Source organism: Neomonachus schauinslandi, chromosome 7 (genome assembly GCF_002201575.2).
Source record: "Neomonachus schauinslandi chromosome 7, ASM220157v2, whole genome shotgun sequence".
Taxonomy (NCBI): domain Eukaryota; kingdom Metazoa; phylum Chordata; class Mammalia; order Carnivora; family Phocidae; genus Neomonachus; species Neomonachus schauinslandi.
In genome coordinates, this window is record NC_058409.1 from 82,539,484 (window position 1) to 82,549,863 (window position 10,380).

The 10,380-nt window shown below is 39.1% G+C and overlaps 1 pseudogene; it reads right to left on the reverse strand.

Moving 5' to 3' along the window:
* Window positions 1-2,052: 2,052 nt before the first annotated feature.
* Window positions 2,053-2,316, reverse strand: LOC110588675 (annotated as a pseudogene).
* Between the last annotated feature and the right edge of the window lie 8,064 nt (window positions 2,317-10,380).

The following is a 10,380-nucleotide window of genomic DNA, read 5'->3' on the forward strand; positions in this document are numbered from 1 at the left end:
CTAGGAATATGACCTGAGTAACTTATCTTACAGTCCCAATCCAACAAACATAGCCTCCAGGGAACCATATTTTAAACCCTCTTTACCCTTCTGGGTGATGCTCAGAAGGGTCCAGAAACTGCCATATGAAGAACAACGAAACTGCTGAGGAGCTCCCTCTCTTCCCTCCCTCTAGCCACACACACACACACACACACACACACACACACACAAATGGCTAACAGAAAAGGAGGGAGAAAACTGGTCCTGGGTTGTTCCTGGGAACAAGTTAGTATCAAAGTGGGGAAGTGCAAAAGGACCACATTTAGCATTATAATAATTGCATGTGATATGTACATGGACTTGCCCACTAATGGAATGACTGGGCTCGGGAACTCCAGGGCACCAATGCTTCCACAGGAACCACTAATGTGCTTCTCTATTGGAGGATAAAATCAGCCGAGATCAGTGGTTCTTGGAGCCGGCTTTACTTCAGAATCATCTGGAGAATTTCTTTCAACTGAAGATTCCTGGGCCCTACTTCAGATTTACTAACCTGAATATCCAAGGGAAGGCCCTAAATATATGTCCTGTCATAAGCTCCACAGGTGGCTCGGATGTGCACCAGCCCTGGGTAGCACTTGGAACACAGAACTCTCAGATGCCATTTCACATTGAACTTCTACCCATGTATCCACAATAACTGCAACAGCAGTAACAGTCATAAAAATAATAACCTATGTGATCAGGTATCTGTTCCTCTTTCCACATCCAACCTTTGCTTTCCTCCATCTTGGATTCACTTTCAGCCAGGATCTCTCCAAGGGATGATAAACTGGCAACTAACACATGGTTCCTCCAAGTAATACTCATTTGCCAAAATCTTATATTTCCCATAATATGAATAGAGACATGAAACTAAGCAGGAAGGAATTATTAAAGAATTAGGTGTTAATAACCTGAGAACAGTACAAGACAAATTAAGTTTGGTTTAGACACAAAGACAAGCACCGTGTCACTAAAAGGCATCACACACCTGGAATATGCTACTGTGGGTACATGCAAACATTTCTTTCTAGGAATCTCTGGAAACCATGTGGGGTCCTACATACCCAAGAGGACTGAGTCTCATCTACAGGTCAGAGACTCCTACCACCCTAAATTTTGTATTAACTTTCTACCCCCAAATGCACCTGCAACTCCAACAGCTTTCTTAGGTCTAGCTTCAGTGTGTCTCTGGGATAGGGCACGTCTGTACCTGGTGGCAGGTGTTGTAATAGTGGTGTGGCCCAAGGCCTGGCTTCAATTTTCATGGTTTTCTTTGAAACCAGGGCACAGGAAGATGATTGGACTTTTGTAGTTGTTTTGTTCATTCTGTTATTACTCTTAACTGCCTTCTCTAGAATGAGAGAGTTAAATTTGTTTGATTGGTTCAAGGATGTATATCCAATACCTATAACTTTTGTTGAATGAATAAACCAGAAAAATAATTGGTTTGAAAACTGGAAACAGAAGGGAGATTTATGGCCAATTGTAGATGCTGCTTACTTTCTCTGCAGAGACTTTGCATGCACTTGGTCCACCTGACCAAACACAAGGTCTCTCTCTTCCCTTTTGGGGAGAGAGACTCTGGGAGGTGATTCCCAGAATGATGAATACCAAAGAGAGTTTGGGGTCTTCAAGCAGTGCTTGCCTTGGGAAGAGGTCATTTGGTTGAGGTCATTAACTTCAACAAACTAAGTCACAGACCACTGAATACCATCCTGCCAGGAAGCTGGGAAGGTGTGAGTGGCATGTAAAGTGTGAAGGGCTGTTCACTACACAGAATATCTAGATGTTCCTTGGGAGTGTCCAAGAAGTTCCATGTTGTGAAATCAGGGAACTGAAGATAGATGTTTAGTGGTGTCAGTGGAACCAGGTCAACCAATCAGAAGCCTTTCAATCTCCTCCTCCTCCTCCCCTCCTCCTCCCCTCCTCCTCCTCTTCCTCCTCCTCCTCCTTCTTCTTCAGAAAAAAAAACAAAACAGGTTTATTTTTCTAGAAATATATATTTAAAAATTCCTCACAAAAATGCTATTCTCTCATTTCCCCATCTTTTTCCTCTTCTTCAACATCCCTGATACAAAGGACATTATTATACCTTATTAAAACTTCACCCAAATGTCCAGACAATGCTTCATCTATGTATTCTTCTGTGTTTGCAAGCTGCATGTTCATATAGCCATCTATAGATACCAGGTAGGTAGCCTTTGTACTTCATTCCTCACTTGAGTTTCACCATACTGGCTTTCCTATGAATCCCCTGAGGAAAGGTTTGGGATTGAGGAGCAAACTCATCTCAACTACAAGCAACTGTTGTGGGCCACTCACCACCAGCCCAGCTGTCATCTGTCCCTCGTGACTGGAGTAGCTACAGCTGGGCATAAATCCTCCTTTTACTTTCTCATTTATCTGTATTATTTTTATCTGTAAAATTTTCTTCTTTGGACATGTTAATGTTGCAAATGAAAAATATTTTACTGCTTTTTCCTATAAAAATTCCAATTTGTTGAACCTGCCTTGCCATTTCTAAGATTGTATTTGACAGAGAATTTCTAAGAATCAGTTGCAGGAGTGATCTAGGTGGTGGCCTGAGAGCCAGGAGGGGTAGTCTGGAGACACCATTCCACAGGTAACCTGTCCTCCCTGGGAGCTGCCAAGTGGTCTTCACTGCACCAGCACAAATTATTTTTGGATCCAACATTCTATAATTCTCACTTAAACAAGAGACAATGGAATGAACATCTTGAAAATTTTTAGAGAATTTCTTTTGCCATCTACCATCTAAACATGACAGACCAAATCTTCTGAAGAGTTTTCAACACCCACAGCCTGGCAACTAAGAGTAGGAAAAAAAACTCATGCACAATATACACTTTCAAAAGTATTTTTAGTTTCTTCCATGAAGTGACATTTTATTTTACTCTTCTTAAAAACATTTAACTGTCAGCAATGGCTCATGTCTGCTAAGTTCTGTAATTCCTATGAATAACTTGTTTAGTTCTTTGAGACCATGGACAGCTTCATCCTAATTTGTTTGCCCAAGTTATAGCAGGCTCAGAGCAATTTGGTGTGGTTGTGAAACAATGGAAGTTTACCAACGGGAGTGGTGGAATCTGCTCTTCTAAAACAAACAGAGTCCAAGTCCTAATCTAGAATAGGATACACTTAGATCTATCCAAGTTCATATATATGAGATATATTAGTGTCCTTTGGGTGGGGGGATGGCAGATCCAAAGTGGGTAATTTGAGGGTAGTTTTAAAAGTGTATTACTTATAATGGTGTGGGTAGGGTTTGGGGAACTAGTAGGGAAATTCCCAGGGCTAGCAACAGCAGAGAGTCACTACTCCTAGGCCTTAGATAGATGGAACAGTTATAGAAACTCAGAAAGAGTAGTTATATAAAGAGAACTTCCTAGTCCAGACCTCACTTTCTTGCCCACCTTCCAGTCTCCTGCCACTGCCTCTCATTGGCCAAATCTTTCAGAAGTCAGATAACAAGAGGCATGTTGATATGGCCTCCTGGGGCAGGATGGAGAAGGGTGGACAATGGATTCCAGGGCGAATAGAAGATATGCAGTAGATGGAAATTGAAGAAGGCTACGGTAATCAAATGAATGCTCTTATTCATCTCTTTGTTCATTCTTTCATTCATTAAACATACATTAGTTAAGCACCTTCTGTACTTTAAAGCACTTTGGAAAACACAGGTGAAGGATGATAAGTTGTCTCTTCTCTCAAGGAGCTTTTATTTTTTATTGAATGTGCAAACAAGGCATAGCCATGTGGAATGTCGTAAAACTAGAGTAAACTTGTTTTTAAACTCACTGAGAGTAATAGTATGGCAGAGAGTATCAGAGGTGGGGCAGGCAGTGTGGGTGCTAAGGGAAGGTGGGCTCAGGGGAAATATAAGAGGATTTTAACAGGGCTTTGTGGGACTCAAGGGAGAGTCTTGAAGCCTTTAGTCTCCACCTCAGTACCTCTATGGAGTAATGGACTGGCCTAGTGATATCTCAATGAATTCTAGGACTATATAAAAACTAAATATATGTACCATTTTTTTTAATTGAGTACTTATAATGCATCAGTTATTTCACATGTAATATCTCACGGAAGCCTTATAATGAGATTGCTGAAATGAGTGTTATTTTTCATATTTTACTTATGAGAATAAATGAAATTCCAAGAGGTGGAGTGACTTATCTAATGTCAGACACCTGGTGTTAGAGAGACTGGGATTCAAAGCCAGGCATTTCTGGCATAAAATTCTAAGCTACTAACCTCTTTAAATAATGACAATAAAGGACTCAGCAGTGGTGCCGGCCTTGGATATAAACATTGTTCTCGTAACACCCCCGTGTTTTCTCGGATAACTGGTAGTTAGAACTTTCTCCCTATTTTAAGAAGCTGCTTGACTTATAATAGGTTATGTTTTCACAAGTGCTGCCTGCACTTAGGTATAGTATTGGCCTCTGAGGAAGTCTGAACAGAAGTGCTATTGTTGTATCTTTCCTATGGAAAACCGTCTAATGACTTCTCATTATGCTTGGAATTAATTCTTTGAACTATATGGGCAAATGATCTGGTTTCTCCTACCTCTGATTTGATCTCTTACTATCCACCACTTACTCTGCTCCAGCCACACTGGCTTTCTTTCTTATCTTTGGATAAGCTTTGTTCTTCTCACCATAAGTTATTTTCCCTAGGTGTTCTGTCTAGAATCCTCTCCCCACAAATCTTCACAAACTGGCTCCTTTAGTTATTCAGTCTCAACAGAAATGTCAGATTCCTTTTATGACCATTTCCCATAATGCCCTCCTACTCAATCTGTAGAACATCATCTTGTTTAATAATCACTGTAACACTCATCTTGTTGGTCTATTTATTCTCTGTCCACAGAAGGCTTGGAAACTTTCAGTGCCTTATGCAATGTTAGATAACCCCATGTCTTGGATAGTGTCTGGATCCTTAAGTCTTTGCAAATGAATGAATAAACTCATGGAGGTGAACCCTCATTCAGAAAGAAAAGTAGTAACAGTATGGTATATTTATTCATTATTTAATATCACCTACCTCTCAGGTATTATTTCTACTTATATTTCAAGATGAGAAAAGTGACATTTAGAGATGCTCAAGGTCACGCAAGCAACGGAGCAGGACTACACACACCTTTTGACTCCAGCTCTACTGAGCTTTCAAAGCTACTACATATGAGTTACGCCCCCAAGTACAGTCTTAAGTGAGGTCAACACTGATTTTTCTCTCATATGTTAGTATTGAAGTGATTGTCTCCACCAGACAGAAGGTGTCATCTCTGGGTCCAGGCTAGCAGTTCCGGTTATTGCCATTTCCTCACCAGAATAAAGGGGGAAAGAGGGACGGGAGGGCCATAGCTTCCTTGTGAAGATGTGATCAGAAGTTGTATGCATCCCCTTCACCAGAGCTACAAGAAAAGCTGGTAGATGTAAGAGCTAGTTTGGAGATCATGTGCCCAATTAAAACCTGACAAATTCTATTACTAAAAGGAAGAAGGGGAGACTAGATGTGAAGGATAGTAGGCAAACTGTTAGATCTAATAACAACCACGTTAGGTAGAGATTACTATCATTTTCATTTTACATATGGAGAAATTGGGGCTCAAAGAGATTAAAGATCACACCATTAGTCAGGAAGAGGGCAGAACTCATGACAAGATTCCATTTTAGTCCCCCATTTCATCACTATCATCTCTCTTTCTCTCTCTGTCTCACACACACAAACACACACACACACACCACGGCTCAGTGTTCTGTGCTTAGATGGGATTTCCCCCATTTTCATCCTTGGAATGTCATTTCAGCCTTGATCTATTAAAGAGAATTCAACCAACAAGACAAGGAAGTAAGTAGAGGTGAGGGTTCCAAGGGCTAGACCCACTCTGACCGTCTACTGCAGAGCTTGCCTTCTCCTGGGTACAGTGGGCGCCTGGGGAAGCTGCCTCCAGGGGCAGTGTGTTTTGATAAGTCACGACCTGGATCTTGGGTGGAGGGGCTTTGTAAATAATGAGCCAGGAGTCTCTGGCACCTGAGCAACAAGATCAAACAGGCCATTAGTAGGTACTGTGGGCACGTGTCTCGTGTACTGGGATAATCCTTATTTACAGCTGTTGTCCCAGTACACTTATTAAAAGTGCCCCCCTCAAAATTGCCCTAGTTCAGATGATAAATTATATGGTCACCCTATCAATAGCCCTATGTTACATTGTTACTCAGCCTTAAAAATACTGGGGCAAAAACTTTTAAAGATGTTGGACAGCTAAATAAGCAGAAGAGATGCCTATATATGAGTCCCTGAATTTGACTGCCATGGTAAAGTCCTAGTAAGAAACTGATCAACTGTTTAAATTAACAGTAATTCCATTCTTCTGGATAAACCCAAATATAAAGATTAATTTTATAATTCATTCTTAGATTACCAAAGGGAGTAAAAATGTCTTGGAGGGTGTTTTATGCTGCAGCATCATTAATGATTAAAATGTCTGGGAACAGAAGCATGTATAGTTACAAATTATTCAAACCACATAAGACTTTATAAAATTCTATCTATGAGAGGCATTCAATAAATAACCCAGAATTCATCTATTTCATGTCTATGCCCTTTGGTTTCAATGACATTCTCATTTTTCAAAAAAAGATTGAGTTACACTGCACATGGAGTTTCAGAAAAGTTCTTCCCAGTTAAGCAAAATTTACTCAATTTGTAGCACAACAATTTTATTGCCCAGAGGTCATTATTGACACTCTAGATCTATGAACCTGGTTGAAAAAATCCAGAGGGAGACTTGCAAAATGACAGTCCTCAAGTAACTTTGTTTTTTGGGATCAGAAAAATGAAATTAAAGATCAACACATAAAAGAAGTTTCTGCTTCTTGAAGTTAGAATGAAGTAAAGGACACACTCATTATCTAAGAATAATGGGTAAAAAGAAAAAAAAAACAGCAATCTAAAGTGAGCTCACTTAAAACAGGGAGCAAAATTGTACAGTAATTGAAAAGAAAGTTTCCATAGGATTTAAGAAATTAAAACCTGCAGATTTTGGTGTAACTTTCCATCAAAACTGTACTTCAGCATATACCATATTTCATTTGATGTTTAAATGACCATAAAGTGGATCACTTAATAAAAATGTGTGAGGGCTTCATTGGTTTCCCCAGGGGATTCTCTTAGACATGTTCATATCCAAATATTCTCTTTTGGAGTGCTTAGCTACACAGTCTCCATGTCCTTCTCTCCTCTCAGCCGTCAATAAGTCTAACTCCACCAGGGCCTCGTTTATCAAAAGTCTTAGCTTGTGTGATTTTAAGCAGTTTTCTAACATCACTTCCATCAACCTCATGAAATCCCACATCTTTGGTAAAATTTGCCTTTTCTCTTTGCAATCAATGTGCACTGTATTAACAATGAATTGTTGGATACTCTAAACAACAAATGATCCTGGAGTCCAGTCAACAAAGACATTGATATAATTGCTGGGAATCAACACTACATGGAGCAGAATATTTGAATAGGGAATAACCTCATGATTGTTTGGTCCATAGACCATATCTTCCTTTTAAGGCCACCATGGCAACTGTACAGGAGCAGGGCCTTAGGTAATAATCTCAGGTAGCTAGGACTTCCCCTGACTTTAGATTTGAGCCCCAACTCCATCAACTCGTTCTGTGGTCTTGAGCAGGTCCCTTCATCTCAATAATCTTACAAGCCCAAGACACCCAGATTCTTTTTCTGGGATCTAAGAAGTTCTGCATATATGTTTTAATGTGCATGCTCTCAGGGAGTGTGCTCATGTTTCTTTCAATTCTCATTAAGAATCTAAACCACTAATCATGAAGTATCTCACATGAGCCCTAAAGTTGCTTCCAGCTTTCACATTCTCTGATTTCTGATTTTCCCTGGGTAAAACTATCTATAGGGAATGAAAGTAGAAGTTTGGGTAAGGCCACAGGAAAAAAAATCTGTAAACTGTTACCAGTAATTAGTGCTGAAATGTAGGTAGGTAATCCATATTCTACCCAATGATCCACCTCCCAGCAACCCCCGGAAGCTAGTTTTGAGAAACCAAATTAAAGATTTTCAAGTTTGTTGTTTCAGAGAAGGCAGAATGCTATCTAGAAGATTTAATAATGTATGTGCAAATTGTTAAAGAAATATTGGGCACTCAGCTCAATCTAAGGATTTGAAACATCACTAAATAATTATCATCCTAGATCAGTAATTAATTATGACTAAAATCATTGTAAATATCAGAACTGGAAAGACAGAAAATGATACATACTATCTGATGTGGGCAGAGCAAATAGGGTTTCTGAAAGCTGTAGTAACTGGGCCTTTAATACAGCTATTCTAAATCTTGACATCATCATAGCTATAACTTCATTAAATATTAAGTGCTAAATTTACCTTCTGAACTTTAAAGAGACCTCAATATGGCATTCTTGTAATAGCAAATAGAAAAGAAAAACAGGGAAATTGCTTTGATGACATCAGTTCCACTTTCAAGACTCTTTAGAATCTTCTTCATTGGATTAAAAAAATCTGAGTCTCATTTATTTATTCATCAGGAATTCAGGATGGGGAAATCTGGTATGACACTATTGCATTAGTGTGTAGGCCTACACTCGTAAAATCTTGAATGACAATATTTGACAGTGGAGAGGCTAAGGCCCAGAACTGCAGGAAAATAGTTTATATTTTTTATTTAGCATTCACAGGCAAATGAACCTACCCCTCTACCCATGTGAGTCTTAAGAAGTGTATGGAAAGACTTGAAGCAGTTATAGAGAGTAAATTAATTCAAATATAATCAGAAATTAGGATATGAAAACTGGTTAAAGTGATTAACTGATGTACTTTCTTAGCCAGAGAAATTTTTTGCTATTTAAAGGGCTTGGAGAGACCATTTGCTGGACTCCTGATCAGACCATGATTCCTTACAGGTATGAAAAAAAATGTATGAACAAAACAACTGAACCTGTCTGGAAAGATAAAGAGCATAGTTTACTAATTCTAGAATATGCTAGGATTTACATTCAAATTGGACAGAAATAGTAAGTAACTGACAATAGGAAGAAATTATTTTCTTTTTGCCAAACTGCCACGAGCCTATGAAAATCACAGATTTTCCAAATGGCACAATGTGAAAGTAAATTAATAGTTTTGAAAGAGATTGATAGGTTTTTATGACCATGTAGTAGAACACATTTTGAACATTTGTGGACATTTGCTTTCTCAGCATTCATTTCCCCTTCTTTCTCCTACTTTCCCATTGGGATCCACCCTTCCCCACTGTTAGTCCATAGGTCTATGGAAGTCCATCCAAAGCTCCGCAGGTGTCCTTGTGCTCAAATATGTGACTCGGGCCTGACAAATTACAGCAGTTCTTCCTTTTAGTCACAGTGATTGGAAGAGTAATGAGTATGACTAAAGTTATGACAATAATATTGAATGTCTGGGTTGCTGGGGATGCGACTGAAAACAGTCCTCTTTCTCTAGACTCCAACCTAGGAGGGTATGATAATGTAACTGCTGTAGCAACTTTGCCAGGCACCATCTTGAAAAGCCCGAGTATGATATATTGCCACCATCTAAGCCTCAGACCTCACTCCAGTTTAATTAAAAAGGTCCAGTTCTGATTCATGTGCTGCATTTGTCATGTCTGTGAAGTCCCCATTAGTGTAGAACAGTTCACAGTTTTTCTCTGACTTTCCTGACCTCAGATCTTTTGAAGATTATAGGCCAGTTACCTTTGGAATTTTCCTTGACTTGGGTTTTTCTGATATTTCCTCACAGTTGGATTTAGATTATGCATCTTTGCAGGAATATCACAGAAGTTCTTCTAAAGGCCTTGTATCAGGTGGCACATTTCAATGTGTCTCATTGTTGATATTTGTTCTCTTTGACAACTTGAAAAGGTGATGTCTGCCAGATGTTTTCACTATAAAGTTACATTTTACCCCTTTGCAATTAATTAAGTGTTCTGTGGAGAAGTACTTCGAAATATTTTTTGTAAATCAAACTTCCATTTATTTATTTATATCTGAATGGATTCATAGTTTCCTATTTTGTTTCATGGGCTATAGTTTTTCATAATCATTATTTCTTCTATGCACAAATTGTCCCAATTTGGCCTGTCTCACTTGCTTCTGAGTCTTTGTGACCTATCTTCATCATTTGCTGATCACTTATTTTTCTGGCTCTGTTCAGTAGAAAGATCCCAAACTCAACCCCACTATGGACACACTGAATCTACAACTACATTTGGAAGAACTTCCTCTGAAAAAGACCTGAAAACTAGCTGAACAGCTCCTATGCATGGGCAAACAA